The 16,074-nt window shown below is 37.8% G+C and overlaps 1 protein-coding gene across 2 annotated transcripts in view; it reads right to left on the reverse strand.

Moving 5' to 3' along the window:
* The window catches only part of ARL15 (ADP ribosylation factor like GTPase 15), a 415,759-nt gene that overhangs the window by 52,153 nt on the left and 347,532 nt on the right, over nt 1–16,074 (reverse strand). The window lies entirely within an intron of this gene.

A 16,074-nucleotide genomic window follows, 5' to 3' on the forward strand; every position in this document is an offset into this window, starting at 1 on the left:
CTTAGTACGCAACTGCACATCAACTTAAAAGTATAATTTTTTTATCGTTTAACTGAAATTCTAGGGAGGACAGTATATAAATGGAGAAAAAATGGAAACCAGGCCACACAGAGCCCTTAAATAAATTTAATGGCTGCCCAAAGACAGGAGATTTAAATAAATGTACATTAAACTCTTACCACTTGACACATACATCTTTTCTCTATAGTTTGTGGGAAGACCAGTTCCAATAGAAGAAGGCCTTAAAGGATGTTATTACCCATTTTCCATCTATTAATAGAATAATGCAGTAGTCAAAAGACTTTCAAAAGATAAAAGCATCATTCTCTCTAAAGTTTCTGGACTCCTGCCGAAATCACAGTCATATTTTCATATTTGTCAGCTCAAAGAGACTCTTTTATAATAGCAAATAAAAATTAAGTGTTCACACTGGGCTTCAAAGCAAAATTCTTTCAGTGATGATGCATAAAGCACAGTATACATCTTTCTTTAGGAAGGTTGACTGCCTCAAATTCAGTATTCAAGCTGGTAACATCACAGAGTAAAAACATACTGGGACAATGACGGCTATGATCCGATTTTTAAAAATTAGGCTAATTATGCAGAAAAGAGTTCTCACATAAGTGAATCCAGAGCCCTTTCCCAGAGGTGGCATTTTTCAGAAATGTCCTTAATAAAGACATGGAACTGAAGAGTGAACAGGGATAAAAAGGGAAAGTGGATCACAATTAAGATACTATTACCACTTAGTGGATGCAGTGTCCGAGTAAAGAATTAAGCCACTTACTAAACTAATGTAGAAAAGCTATTAAATAATAGTAGTCCCTTGGGTGTTACTTGTTTCTTGGTAAACACACTCACATCCTAACACTTTTTCTTGGATTATTTTCCCACTGACAGAAGGAATTGTTCTCTTTACACCTCCTTTCATCCAGGAGCAGGGTCTGCTAATAAGGAGATCCACACTTGTGAGGAACAGAAGTAGTGATAAATCATTGATTTAAATAGTTTCAGGTTATTGACAAAAAAGAAAATAATTATTGGCAGACTCCTATTTAACTACTAGCCGATTCAAGAGTACAAACGCAAGTTTATCCCCTTTAGAGGGGTCTAGTCTGTATCACTCCCTTGTTTTAGCACAGTTGGTGGACCTTTACATTTGGAAATACCCCAAACCTCAGTGCCTGGGGTAGTGCCCATCAGATAGTAAGCTCTCCAGGAGTTGTTGAGAGAAATCCTTTGGAACGTGGTTAAGTGTTTTCTGGATTCCTCGGTAAATCTGGAGGGTGCAGAGGGCCAAGTGACAGTGTGTGGGGAATTTATTCATGTCTGATTTGCATTTTGAGAGCCATATTCCCCCAAAGCAAACAGTAACACCACCACAAATCCTAGATAATCTCAGACATTTATTTGTAATCTCAGAGAAGAGGAAGAAAAGTAAAAAAAAAAAAAAAAAAAAAAGAAAAGAAATAGTTTATGAAAAAATGAGCTTTTAGAACGAGATGCATACATAAGACCTAATAAAATAATATTTCTTGATAGTTATATAAAATATAATCTTATAAAATATTTCTTTATATAAATATTTTTATGTTAGGCCTCTTAGAAAAAATGATTATAAATAAGCAATCAAAGTCAAAAGCTACCATTTGCTTCACACTTATCTATTTTGAGTGTTTTACATGTTTTTGTGCATTTCTCCTCAATAACTTTATGATGTAGATGTGATTTTGCTCTCACCACAGTTTAACAATGCTTAGAGAAAGGATGGGCAATTTGCCTAAGGTCACATAGCTTGAATAAGGCTGAGTTTTAAACCTAAGCTGATTCTAAAACCTATGTGTCATATACAACGGAATATTACTCAGCCATTAAAAAGAATGAAATAATGCCATTTGCAGCAACACGGATGGACCTGGAGATTATCATACTTATATGCGGAAGATTGAAAAAATGATCCAAATGAACTTATTTACAAATAGAAACAGACAGACAGAGAACAAACTTACGCTTCTCAAGGGGGAAGGGATAGATTGGGAATTTGGGATTGACATGTACACACTACTATATTTAAAATAGATAACCAACAAGGACCTACTGTATAGCACAGGGAACTCTGCTCAATATTCTGTAACAACCTAAATGGGAAGAAAATTTGAAAAAGAATAGATACATGTATATGTATAACTGAATCAGTTTAATGTACACCTGAAACTAACACAACATTGCTAATCAACTATACTCCAATATAAAATAAAAAATTAAGAACAAACTAACAAACAAATAAAACCTATGTGCATCTATTACCCCACTGTCTAGCCTGAGCGACCAGAGTATTGGGGCAACCTCAGGGAGGTGGACCAGCCTGAATCTCAATCTTGGCTTTGCCTTTTGGTACCTGTATGATAATGAGCAAACCTTTGCATCCTTCTCTGAAAAATAATATGTACCTATCTTTCAGGGCTGTTATGGAAATTACAAAGAACATCTATAAAGTACTTGAGAGCTGCTAGCGCTGTTGTTGTTACTTATCATTATTATTACAAAGAATATAGAATTTTGAAATTCATTAAAGGTTGAGTGACCAATGTTTTCATCTATCCATGCATTTCATCTGCGTCCAACCTAATGTCGGGACTCAATTAAGCAGGTGAGCCTCTCTGCTGGGGTTGGCTGGAGGAAAGGCTGGGACCAGGACGCTGCTTCCCTGCTCAGGGTGGTTTTGATCACCCTCTGCTACCTCTCACTTGTTTCACTTTAAAAAGACTAAACTAATCCCAAACATTGCTAATCAAATCCAAACTAAATAAGAAAAGAAAATGTTCCTCCTTCGCAGGGAACCATAAAATTGGAATGCAGAAAACACATGCTTTTGGAAAAAAATCAGCAGAAAAGACTCAATACTCTTTGGGTACAAATTCCCCCAAGGGAACAGAGACCTGACAGAACTGAAAAAAAACACCCACTGACAGTGAATCCTGCCAAGAGCTCTCCCTCCCCCGAGGCTAATGGCATGGCTTTCACCTCTGGCATGGTGACCAATTACAAAATGGGCCTTCTATCCCTAACCACAGATGTCCTAAATGACAAATTAAGTGTCCAGGAGATAAAAGGTTATCGTGAAATCAGTACAACACACACACACACACACACACACACACACACACACACACAGAGTCTGACGTGGGGTTAAAAAAAAGTCTCATTTGGTTTCTAGCATATTTACACTGGTTTCTCTTTTCCAGGATAACTCTTAGGTCAGTAGTTTAAACAGCTTTCAATATTTAAGAGAAAAGACCCTCATGTAAGTGCAAAATAAGTTATCAAAATAACACCACCACCACCAAGGAGGTCTCGTCTATGCAGTGAAGGGTAGGCTACGAAAGGGCAAAGAAAGCACTGGAGCTTTAAGGGCCTTCCCAGTCCACACAGCACACAACTGTACAACAGCAATATCATCACCACTTGGGAGTAAACAATTCCTGGGGCCGTTTATATCAAGGTCAGATCAGTGTTCATATTTGTTCTCATGAGAGTAGAAATAATCTTCTCTCGATCCAGAAGATTATTAAGATAAACACTCTCAAATAATATGGTACTTAGAATTTAGGAGAGCCCACAAATTTTGCTGTCATTTGTATGTCTCTTCCAATATAACTTTTTGAAATTTTTATTTTTCTTTCTTTCTTTTCTTTTCTTTTTTTCCCCCAGTTACAAGAGGTGGTTTACACATAGTTCTCCTTGGTTAGCATCCTGTTAAAAAAATAAAAAATAAATAGAAAAAGACCTAAATGTAAGGCCAGACACTATAAAACTCTTAGAGGAAAACATAGGCAGAACACTCTATGACATAAATCACAGCAAGATCCTTTTTGACCCACCTCCTAGAGAAATGGAAATAAAAACAAAAATAAACAAATGGGACCTAATGAAACTTAAAAGCTTTTGCACAGCAAAGGAAACCATAAACAAGACCAAAAGACAACACTCAGAATGGGAGAAAATATTTGCAAATGAAGCAACTGACAAAGGATTAATCTCCAAAATGTACAAGCAACTCATGCAGCTCAATAACAAAAAAACAAACAACCCAATCCAAAAATGGGCAGAAAACCTAAACAGACATTTCTCCAAAGAAGATATACAGATTGCCAACAAACACATGAAAGAATGCTCAACATCATTAACCATTAGAGAAATGCAGATCAAAACTACAATGAGGTATCACCTCACACCGGTCAGAATGGCCACCATCAAAAAATCTACAAACAATAAATGCTGGAAAGAGTGTGGAGAAAAGAGAACACTCTTGCACTGTTGGTGGGAATGTAAATTGATATAGCCACTATGGAGAACAGTAAGGAGGTTCCTTAAAAAACTACAAATAGAACTACCATATGACCCAGCAATCCCGTTACTGGGCATATACCCTGAGAAAACCATAATTCAAAAAGAGTCATGTACCAAAATATTCATTGCAGCTGTATTTACAATAGCCAGGACATGGAAGCAAACTAAGTGTCCATCGACAGATGAATGGATAAAGAAGATGTGGCATATATATATACAATGGAATATTACTCAGCCATAAAAAGAAACAAAATTGAGTTATTTGTAGCGAGGTGGATGGACCTGGAGTCTGTCATACAGAGTGAAGTAAGTCAGAAACAGAAATACAAATACTGTATGCTAACACATATATATGTAATCTAAGAAAAAAAAAAATGTCATGAAGAGCCTAGGGGTAGGATGGGAATAAAGACACAGACTTACTAGAGAATGGACTTGAGGCTATGGGGAGGGGGAAGGGTAAGCTGGGACGAAGTGAGAGAGCAGCATGGACATATATACACTACAAAACATAGAGTCGGTAGCTAGTGGGAAGCAGCTACATGGCACAGGGAGATCAGCTAGGAGGTTTGTGACCAGGTAGAGGGGTGGGATAGGGAGGGTGGGAGGGAGGGAGATGCAAGAGGGAAGAGACATGGGAACATATGTATACATATAACTGATTCACTTTGTTGTAAAGCAGAAACTAACACACTTAAAAAATTTAAAAAAAAATTAAAAAATGTAAACTGGCTTATAATACCTGAGACACCAAAAACACTTGGTGAGCTACTGAACTGCAGTACTACGTACTTACCTTAGGGCAGGGGTCCCCAACCCCCAGCCTTGGACCTGTACCAGTGTGTGCCCTGCTAGGAACCAGGCCTCACAGCAGGAGGTGAGCAGCAGGAGAGGGAGCGAAGCTTCATCTGCCGCTCCCCGCCGCTCCCCATTGCTCCCCATCGCTCGCATTACTGCCTGAACCATCCCTGACACCGTCTGTGGAAAAATCATCTTCCACGAAACAGGTTCCTGGTGCCAAAAACGTTGGAGCCCGCTGCCTTAGGGGACCTCCCCACTGCATGCATGGGTAGATACTCTTACTTTATTGTACAAAGAATTAAGACATCAGATATTTCCACAATAGCCTGCATACATTTTCTTACTAATAACCATTACATTATTCTGCACACATCAATCTTTTGTCCTAGATGTTCCAACCGTCTCTTAACCAGGTTGTTTAAACATTAAAAAAATATATTCTTCTTATTGGTATTTGTAGTAGTCATCACTTTGTTGTCTGACCACGTACGTTAGTCTCAGTTCATTGGTTCTGTGTTTAGAGTTAATCAGGATGAATTAGCATTATTTTTCTATGGTTATGTGAATCTTTCCCATTTTCCACACAGATTTCCCAGCATCATAAAATTACACTAATTTTTTTTTAATGTATTAGAGATTTCCTCTATGTCAGTTATGGTGAAGACTCTTAGACTCACACCCAAATGGTATCTTGGTTGCATTTCTTCCAGAATACACTTCCATCAACTACCCAAATTAAGCATCGTTAATCAGATTAGGTTTAGGAAGAGCTCCAAATGCATTCATTGTTATGCTGAATAAAAAGGAAATTGTTATTTTTCATTCAAGTACCTTGACCTTTCCTTTCACTTAGGGAATTATTGTTTTCCAATAATTTTCCATATGAAAGTACTACCTATCTCCTGTATCTTCCCACAATCTTATATTTCATGGTAATGCTTGTATATCAGTTTTCATTTTACTGACATCAGTTAGTTACTAATGCTGTTAAAGTTTTTGTCTTCACAAGTTTGCTCTTGTGTAAGATTGCCTTCCCTCCTGTGTTTCCCTCTGTTAAAAGTTACATGTTTTGCATTAGCTTACATATTCACCTTTTGAACTTTAGAATGCATGCATGCTTCACCTTTGCAATTCTTCTGGCATTATAGAAAATATTCTGCTTCAAAGTCATAGAATGAATTGATCGATTATATTTACTTCCCACAAATATCCTGTCTTTCACAGTCATTTAAACAAAGACAAAACAAGTTTGGCAGATTATTACCTGGGTACAAACCATCCCAAAGGCATTCTAGCCCTTTAAGCTTCTAGTTCTCTCAAAGATTTTAAGCAAAATAACCAATGTATTTTAATGATTAGGGAACCCAAATACTTTAAATGTATACTGAGTGTTTCTTAGAAAGCCCATCTTCTGTATCATTCAATTCTCCATCTAGAATATATATTGGCTATACCACAAGTAGGAAGGGATTTTTTTTTAAAGTATAGTTGGTTCACAATGTTGTGTCAGTTTCAGGTGTAGAGCAAAGTGATTCAGTTTTATACACACACACACACACACACGTACACACATATAAGATTATTTTTCATTATAGGTTATTACAAGATATTGAATACATTTCCCTATGCTATACAGTAAATTCTTGTTACTTGTCTATTTTATGAAGGTATTTTAATAACACAAATGATGGGTAGAGAGCCAGCATGGTTCTCGGACTGAGGAAAATACTCAGTCATAATGTTCAGTATTGCAAATAGAAAGTTAGATTTTATATCACTCACGATTCCCTCACATTTGAGGTCTATGGGTTACTAATCATAAAATATTAAAATTAAGTACTCCCTAATTCCAACAAATATGCATAGCAATCTGTAATTTAGATACGTTACCCAGAGATTTATCCAGAAAAGAGAACAAACATTTGATTTTTGCTTGAAAATAAAACAATTAAAGGCCTTAATTTTTAAAGCCAGACCAACCAGTGCTATGGTACTGCTTAATTCCCACAGGGACATAGCAGATTTGCATTTGTTAAAAGAAAAAAATTTCAAAATTTTTCTCTTTACCTTTGAGCAATTTAATAAAATCAACTTTGAAAGAGATCAAGGATAGGAATCAAAGTGCCAAAGATGGCTAAGAAAAAGCAAGCTACTCTGATGGGGGTTACTTAACACATATTTGAAGAACTTTTCCTCAGTATGAAATGCAGTTAACAGGAATTCACTCATTATGCATGGTCTAGTATCATTAAATGTCCATAGGTTATTTGTAAACTTTCGTAGACATAGAAGTTAGACGTCATGCTTCTAAATTTAACAGAGAACAATGATGGATTTTAAAAAAAGGAAAGAGAAACACATACACTTCACTTATGCCCATAACTTCTGGAACTTTTATGTTTAATATGAAAAATAGAAAAAGCATTTCTAATGTGATGTCAATTCTTTTGAACTTCCAATAATTTGAATGGACATTTAACAGCAAATAGTTTAATAATCACATCATGCAGCTGACTTAATTCTCAAGATGTCCTTGTAGTTTTTTTTTTTTTACGATAAGTGGGCCTCTCTCTGTTGTGGCCTCTCCTCTCCCGTTGCGGAGCAACAGGCTCCGGACGCGCAGGCTCAGCGGCCACGGCTCACAGGCCCAGCCGCTCCGCGGCATGTGGGATCTTCCCAGACCGGGGCACGAACCCACATCCCCTGCATCGGCAGGCGGACCCTCAACCACTGCTCCACCAGGGAAGCCCCCTTGTCCTTGTAGTTTTATTGTTCTGTAAAAGCAAACTGTTTCATTGAAAATTGTACTAGGTCAGGCTTTTACAAGAAAAAAGTTTATTATATTGCTCATTAAAGATTACCGATTAATTACCAAGTTTAATCAATGGGATTGCTTTGAAATGCCTGTGAGATGAATTTTTTATTACTTATTTTCATAATAATGAGATTTGACAGATTATTTACCTTACAAAATCTCAATGGCTTATTTCTTAATGTTATTTATTTGTTAAACCAAAGCATTAGTCATTCTTCTTTTCCTTTCTTCCTCCTGCTCCTTTCCCTTTACTTCTGTATGATTTTTTAAAAGAAAATACTTAAAATATGAAGAAATCTAACATTACACTTCATTAAGCCATTGCCAAATTCACAATAAAGTGTGTCCAGGACGCTTTAAAAAAGGATTATGTGTACAGAAATATATGGAAAACTTACTGTTCTTAGAGAAAAACAGAATGGAACAAATAAAATTCCACATCCGAGGTAGAGTTTTCTTTTAAAGGAGGTTGGGTAAGTTCATACAGAAAAACCCTACAGAATGGGCTTGTCATTAGAAATAAATGAAGCAGGGCTTCCCTGGTGGCGCAGTGGTTGAGTCCACCTGCCGATGCAGGGGACGCGGGTTCGTGCCCTGGTCCGGGAAGATCCCACATGCCGCGGAGCGGCTGAGCCCGTAAGCCATGGCCGCTGAGCCTGCGCTCCGCAACGGGAGAGGCCACAACAGTGACAGGCCCGCGTACCACAAAAAAAAAAAAAAATGAAGCAAAGGATTACTGGGTTTAAATTGTTTTCTTATGAGTCAAAAAAGTTTTTCAAGGATTTTAGCCAAGTACATGAAGGTAAGTGATGTCTACTTCTGGTTTTGCCAAAAAACTCTAGAAATGACAAACTCCGATGGCTCTGGAAGAATGAATCTCTGCCTGGGTCAATTCTCCGTAACAGGAACCCACAGAATCTAAGTCTACTTCACATTTGAACTAGTAGATAACAGCAGGCCAGATGCATGTTCCTGATGAGGCACAGCTTATATACATTTGGTGGTTCCTCTCCGAGTTGTTACTGGCTTCTCCCTTTCTTTTCTTGCTCCCTCATCTCGCTTCCACTTGGGGGGCGGGGTGGGCCACTCCTATGCAGGATGCTCACCTCTGACTGTCTCCAGCAACTGTCTCTTAGAGCCTAATTGCATCTGGTACTGAAGAGAGAGGACTGCACAGATGTGGTTCACAGAGAGTTTGAACTCTAAGACAGAGTGGTATTGCAGATAAACATGTTCAAGATTTCCAGACAATACAATAGAAATATGATGCCTCTCTCCGTATATATACTACTTATGTCAAATATCAGACAAGATAATCTTAGAAGTAGAGAGTAACTTACATGAAGAGAGAAGAATTTGTGCAGGTATATAAAAATATGCAGAGGGCCTGGGACACAGTAAGTAATTAAAGAAGGTAGGGAGCCCACAGATAGTCTCAGGAATAAAAGCAATATAACCAGACGTGGAAGTTGTGGTAGTTTCACACAAAGAATTACTTGTGCAGCATTTAAAAAATGTGAACTGAAGGCAAGTTGCAGAAAGATAACAAAATAATATACCCCAACTTCAAAACAGCAGTTACCACTTAGGAGGTAGGGAGGGAAACAGAATCAAGTAGTTATTTATAAAGTTTCAACTTAAAAAATAACTGAGCTATGAAATAAATATGGCAAAATATCAACATTAAGACTGTAGCGTTGCTTATGTTATGTGTGAATTACAGACTTCACAATGTAAAAGAAAGAAAAATGTATGTGTAATATTTAAAAAATAAAGAAAAGAAAAATGTATAAAGTGATGATTGAGGTTATATCAAAATGAGAGGGTAGTAAATGGGCTTTTTTTCCTCCTTAACTTGCATATTTTTTGTAATATGATTGTGGTCATTGTCACTGCTATTCCCTGAAATTTCTGGCTCTGTTTCTGGACACCTGGTAGTTGCATACTGCCTGGTTCCCTGAACTTGGGTGGGGCTGTGTACACAGTACTGATCAAGAAATCGTGAGTGGAAGTGCTAACTGGAGGATTTAATGGCCAGGGCAAGACCCCTCTTCCCACCCCTGCTCTCCCTGCCCTCTGTCACGGCAAATGGCAATGTTCAGGCTGGTGGTCGTGCTCTCAGCCTGAGTCTCTGTGTGATCATGAAAGAACACATGGTCTCCCCGCTTGGGTGTAATGGAAAGGTAGCATGAATAAGAAAGAAATCCTTGTTGCTTTAAGACACTAGAATTTTAGGGTTTTTGTGAATGCAGTGTATCAGAGCTTAGTTTTTAAGAAAAAACTTTTAAGTGAGAGATGATAGAATTACTAACTCTCTAAACAAAGATGTATTGAAAGCCTATTGTGTGATAGCACTGTTTTAAATACTGGGGACACAGTGCAGCCATAACACAGACAGGGTCCCTGCTAGCCTGGAGATGACATTCTGTTGGGACGACTGAATGTATGCAAGTAAATACATTTTTTTAAAAAACATCTTTATTGGAGTATAATTGCTTTACAATGGTGTGTTAGTTTCTGCTGTATAACAAAGTGAACCAGCTATACGGATACATATATCCCCATATCCCCTCCCTCTTGGGTATGCCTCTCACCCTCCCTATCCCACCACTCTACGTGGTCACAAAGCACCAAGCTGATCTGCCTGTACTATGCAGCTGCTTCCCAGTAGCTATCTATTTCACATTTGGTAGTGTATATATGTCAATGCCACTCTCTCATTTCGTCCCAGCTTACCCTTCCCCCTCCCCGTGTCCTCAAGCCTATTCTCTACGTCTGCGTCTTTATTCCTGCCCTGCCCCTAGGTTCTTCAGAACCTTTTTTTTTTTTTTTGATTCCATACATATGTATTAGCATGTGGTATTTGTTTTTCTCTTTCTGACTTACTTCACTCTGTATGACAGACTCTAGGTCCATCCAACTCACTAAAAATAACTCAATTTTGTTTCTTTTTATGGCTGAGTAATATTCCATTGTATATATGTACCACATCTTCTTTACCCATTCATCTGTTGATAGACACTTAGGTTGCTTCCATGTCCTGGCTATTGTAAATAGAGCTGCAATGAACATTTTGGTACATGACTCTTTTTGAATTATGATTTTCTCAGGGTATATGCCCAGTAGTGGGATTGCTGGGTCGTATGGTAGTTCTATTTTTAGTGTTTTAAGGAACCTCCATAGTGTTTTCCATAGTGGCTGTATCAATTTACTTTCCCACCAACAGTGCAAGAGGGTTCCCTTTTCTCCAAACCCTCTCCAGAATTATTGTTTGTAGATTTTTTGATGATGGCCATTCTGACCAGTGTGAGGTGATACCTCACTGTAGTTTAGATTTGCATTTCTCTAGTGATTAGTGATGTTGAGCATCCTTTCATGTGTTTGTTGGCAATCTGCATATCTTCTTTGGAGAAATGTCTATTTAGGTCTTCTGCCTATTTTTGGATTGGGTTGTTTGTTTTTTGATATTGAGCCACATGAGCTGCTTGTATATTTTAGAGATTAATCCTTTGTCAGTTGCTACATTTGCAAAAATTTTCTCCCATTCTGACGGTTGCCTTTTCGTCCTGTTTATGGTTTCCTTTGCTCTGCAAAAGCTATTAAGGTTCATTAGGTCCCATTTATTTATTTTTATTTCCATTTCTCTAGGAGGTGGATCAAAAAAGGTCTTGCTGTGATTTATGTCAGAGTGTTCTGCCTACGTTTTCCTCCAACAGTTTTATAGTGTCTGGCCTTACATTTAGGTCTTTAATCCACTTTGAGTTTATTTTTGTATACGGTGTTAGGGAGTGTTCTAATTTCATTCTTTTACATGTAGCTGTCCAGTTTTCCCAGCACCACTTATTACAGAGGCTGTCTTTTCTCCATTGTATATTCTTGCCTCCTTTATCAAAGATAAGGTGACCATATGTGTATGGGTGTATCTCTGGGCTTTCTATCCTGTTCCATTGATCTATCTTTCTGTTTTTGTGCCAGTACCATACTGTCTTGATTACTGTAGCTTTGTAGTATAGTCTGAAGTCAGGGAGCCTGATTCCTCCAGCTCCGTTTTTCTTTCTCAAGATTGGTTTGGCTATTCGGGGTCTTTTGTGTTTCCATACAAATTGTGAAATTTTTTGTTCTAAATTTTTAGTTCTCTGAAAAATGCCATTTGTAGATTGATAAGGAGTGCATTGACTCTGTAGGTTGCTTTGGGTAGCATAATCATTTTTACGATGTTATTCTTCCAATCCAGGGAACATGGTATATCTCTCCATCTGTTTGTATCATCTTTAATTTTTTCATCAGTGACCTACAGTTTTCTGCATACAGGTCTTTTGTCTCCTTAGCTAGGTTTATTCCTAGGTATTTTATTCTTTTTGTTGCAATGGGAAATGGGAATGTTTCCTTAATTTCTCTTTCAGATTTTTCATCATTAGTGTATAGGAATGCAAGAGATTTCTGTGCATTAATTTCGTATCCTGCTACTTTACCAAATTCATTGATTAGCTCTAGGAGTTTTCCGGTAGCATCTTTAGGATTCTCTATGTATAGTATCATGTCATCTGCAAAGAGTGACAGTTGTACTTCTTCTTTTCAGATTTGGATTCCTTTTGTTTCTTTCTCTTCTCTGATTGCTGTGGCTAAAACTTCCAAAACTATGTTGAATAATAGTGGTGAGAGTGGACAACCTTGTCTTGTTCCTGATCTTAGTGGAAGTGGTTTCAGTTTTTCACCATTGAGGATGATGTTGGCTGTGGGTTTGCCATATATGGCCTTTATTATGTTGAGGTAAGGTCCCTTTATTTCTACTTTCTGCAGGGTTTTTATCATAAATGGGTGTTGAATTTTGTTGAAAGATTTTTCTTCATCTATTGAGATGATCATATGGTTTTTCTCCTTCAGTTTGTTAATATGGTTTAACATATTGATGGTTTGCGTATACTGAAGAATCCTTGCATTCCTGGGATACGCCCCACTTGATCATGTTGTATGATCCTTTTAATGTGCTGCTGGATTCTGTTTGTTAGTATTTTGCTGAGGATTTTTGCATCTATGCTCATCAGTGATACTGGCCTGTAGTTTTCTTTTTTGGTGACATCTTTGTCTGGTTCCGGCATCAGGGTGATGGTGGCTTTGCAGAATGAGTTTGGGAGCATTCCTCCCTCTGCTATATTTTGGACAAGTTTGAGAAGGATAGGTGTTAGCTCTTCTCTAAATGTTTGATAGAATTCACCTGTGAAGCCATCTGGTCCTGGGCTTTGTTTGTTGGAAGATTTTTAATCACAGTTCCAATTTCAGTGCTTGTGATTGGTCTGTTTTTTCTGTCTTCCTGGTTCAGTCCCAGAAGGTTGTGCTTTTCTAAGAATTTGTCCATTTCTTCCAGGCTGTCCATTTTATTGGCACAGAGTTGCTTGTAGTAATCTCTCATGATCCTTTGTATTTCTGCAGTGTCAGTTGTTACTTCTCCTTTTTTGTGTCTAATTCTGTTGATTTGAGATTTCTCCCTTTCTTTTCTTGATGAGTCTGGCTAATGGTTTATCAATTTTGTTTATCTTCTCAATGAATAGCTTTTAGTTTTATTCATCTTGGCTACTGTTTCCTTCATTTCTTTTTCATTTATTTCTGATCTGATCCTTATGATTTCTTTCCTTTTGTTAACTTTGGGTTTTTTTGTTATCTTTCTCTAATTACTTTAGGTGTAAGGTTAGCTTGTTTGAGATTTTTCTTGTTTCTTGAGGTAGGATTGTATTGCTATAAACTTCCCTCTTAGAACTGCTTTTGCTGCATCGTATAAGTTTTGGGTTGTCGTGTTTTTATTGTCATTTGTTTCTAGGTATTTTTTGATTTCTGCTTTGATTTCTTCAGTGATCTCTTGGTTATTAAGTTGTGTATTGTTTAGCCTCTGTGTGTTTGAAGTGTTTACAGATTTTTTTCCTGTAATTGATATCTAGCCTCATAGCGTTGTGGTTGGAAAAGATACTTGATACGATTTCAGTTTTCTTAAATTTACCAAGGCTTGATTTGTGACCCAAGATATGATCTATCCTGGAGAATATTCCACGAGCACTTGAGAAGAAAGTGTACTCTGCTGTTTTTGGATGGAATGTCCTATAAATATCAATTAAGTCCATCTTGTTTAATGTGTCATTTAAGGCTTCTGTTTCCTTATGTATTTTCATTTTGGACGATTTGTCCATTGGTGAAAGTGGGGTGTTAAAGTCCTCTAGTATTATTGTGTTACTGTTGATTTCTCCTTTTATGGCTGTTAGCGTTTGCCTTACGTATTGAGGTGCTCCTATATTGGGTGCATATATATTTACAATTGTTATATCTTCTTCTTGGATTGATCCCTTGATCATTATGTAGTGTCTTTCTTAGTCTCTTCTAATAGTCTTTATTTTAAAGTCTATTTTGTCTGATAATGAGAATTGCTACTCCAACTTTCTTTGGATTTCCATGTGCATGCAATATCTTTTTCCATCCCCTCACTTTCAGTCTGTATGTGTCCCTAGGTCTGAAGTGGGTCTCTTGTAGACAGCATATATACAGGTCTTATTTTTGTATCCATTCAGCCAGTCCATGTCTTTTGGTTGGAGCATTTAATCCATTTACATTTAAGGTAATTATCGATATGAATGTTCCCATTACCATTTTCTTAATTGTTTTGGTTTTGTTTTTGTAGGTCTTTTCCTTCTCTTGTGTTTCGTGCCTAGAGAAGTTCATTTAGCATTTGTTGTAAAGCTGGTTGGGTGGTGCTGAATTCTCTTAGCTTTTGCTTGTCTGTAAAGGTTTTAATTTCTCCATCAAATCTGAATGAGATCCTTGCTGGGTAGAATAATCTTGGTTGTAGGTTTTTCCCTTTCATCACTTTAAATATGTCCTGCCACTCCCTTCTGGCTTGCAGAGTTTCTGCTGAAAGATCAGCTGTTAACCTTATGGGAATTCCCTTGTATGTTATTTGTTGCTTTTCCCTTGCTGTTTTTAATATTTTTTCTTTGTATTTAATTTTTGATAGTTTGATTAATATGTGTCTTGGTGTGTTTCTCCTTGTATTCTCCTTGACTATTCTCGTTGAGTATTTCCTTTTCCATATTAGGGAAGTTTTCAAGTATAAACTGTTCAAATATTTTCTCAGTCCCTTTTTTTTTCTCTTCTTTTTTGGGACCCCTATAATTCAAATGTTGGTATGTTTAATGTTGTCCCAGAGGTCTCTAAGACTGTCCTCAATTGTTTTCATTCTTTTTTTCTTTTTTCTGCTCTGCAGCAGTTATTTCCACTATTTTATCTTCCAGGTCATTTATCCATTCTTCTGCCTCATTTATTCTGCTATTGATTCCTTCTAGAGAATTTTAAATTTCATTTATTGTGTTGTTCATCATTGTTTGTTTGCTCTTTAGTTCTTCTAGGTCCTTATTAAACGTTTCTTGTATTTTCTCCATTCTATTTCCAAGATTTTGGATCATCTTTACTATCATTACTCTGAATTCTTTTTCAGGTAGACTGCCTATTTCCTCTTCATTTGTTTGGTTTGGTGGGCTTTTACCTCGCTCCTCCTTCTCATTTTGCTTATCTTACTGTGTTTGGGGTCTCCTTTTTGCAGGCTGCAGGTTCATAGTTCCCGTTGTTTTTGGTGTCTTCCCCCAGTGGCTATGGTTGGTTCGGTGGGTTGTGTAGGCTTCCTGGTGGAGGGGACTGGTGCCTGTGTGTTCTGGTGGATGAGGCTGGACCTTGTCTTTCTGGTGGGCAGGAGCACATCCAGTGGTGTGTTTTGGGATGTCTGTGAACTTATTATGATTTTAGGCAGCCTCTCTGCTAATGGGTGGGGTTGTGTTCCTGTCTTGCTAGTTGTTTGGCATGGGGTGTCCAGCACTGGAGCTTGCTGGTCGTTGAGTGGAGGTTGGTCTTAAAGTTGAGATGGAGATCTCTGGGAGATCTCTGGGAGAGCTCTCGTCGATTATATGGGGCCAGGAGGTCGCTGGTGGACCAATGTCCTGAACTCGGCCTTCTCACCTCAGAGGCTCAGGCCTGACACTTGGCCAGAGCACCAAGACCCTGTCAGCCACATGGAGCCAGATAATGAACTCCTGAGACACCCACCCACTCCATGGCCACTCATGCCTCTGTGG

The sequence above is a fragment of the Pseudorca crassidens genome, chromosome 3 (genome assembly GCF_039906515.1).
Source record: "Pseudorca crassidens isolate mPseCra1 chromosome 3, mPseCra1.hap1, whole genome shotgun sequence".
Taxonomy (NCBI): domain Eukaryota; kingdom Metazoa; phylum Chordata; class Mammalia; order Artiodactyla; family Delphinidae; genus Pseudorca; species Pseudorca crassidens.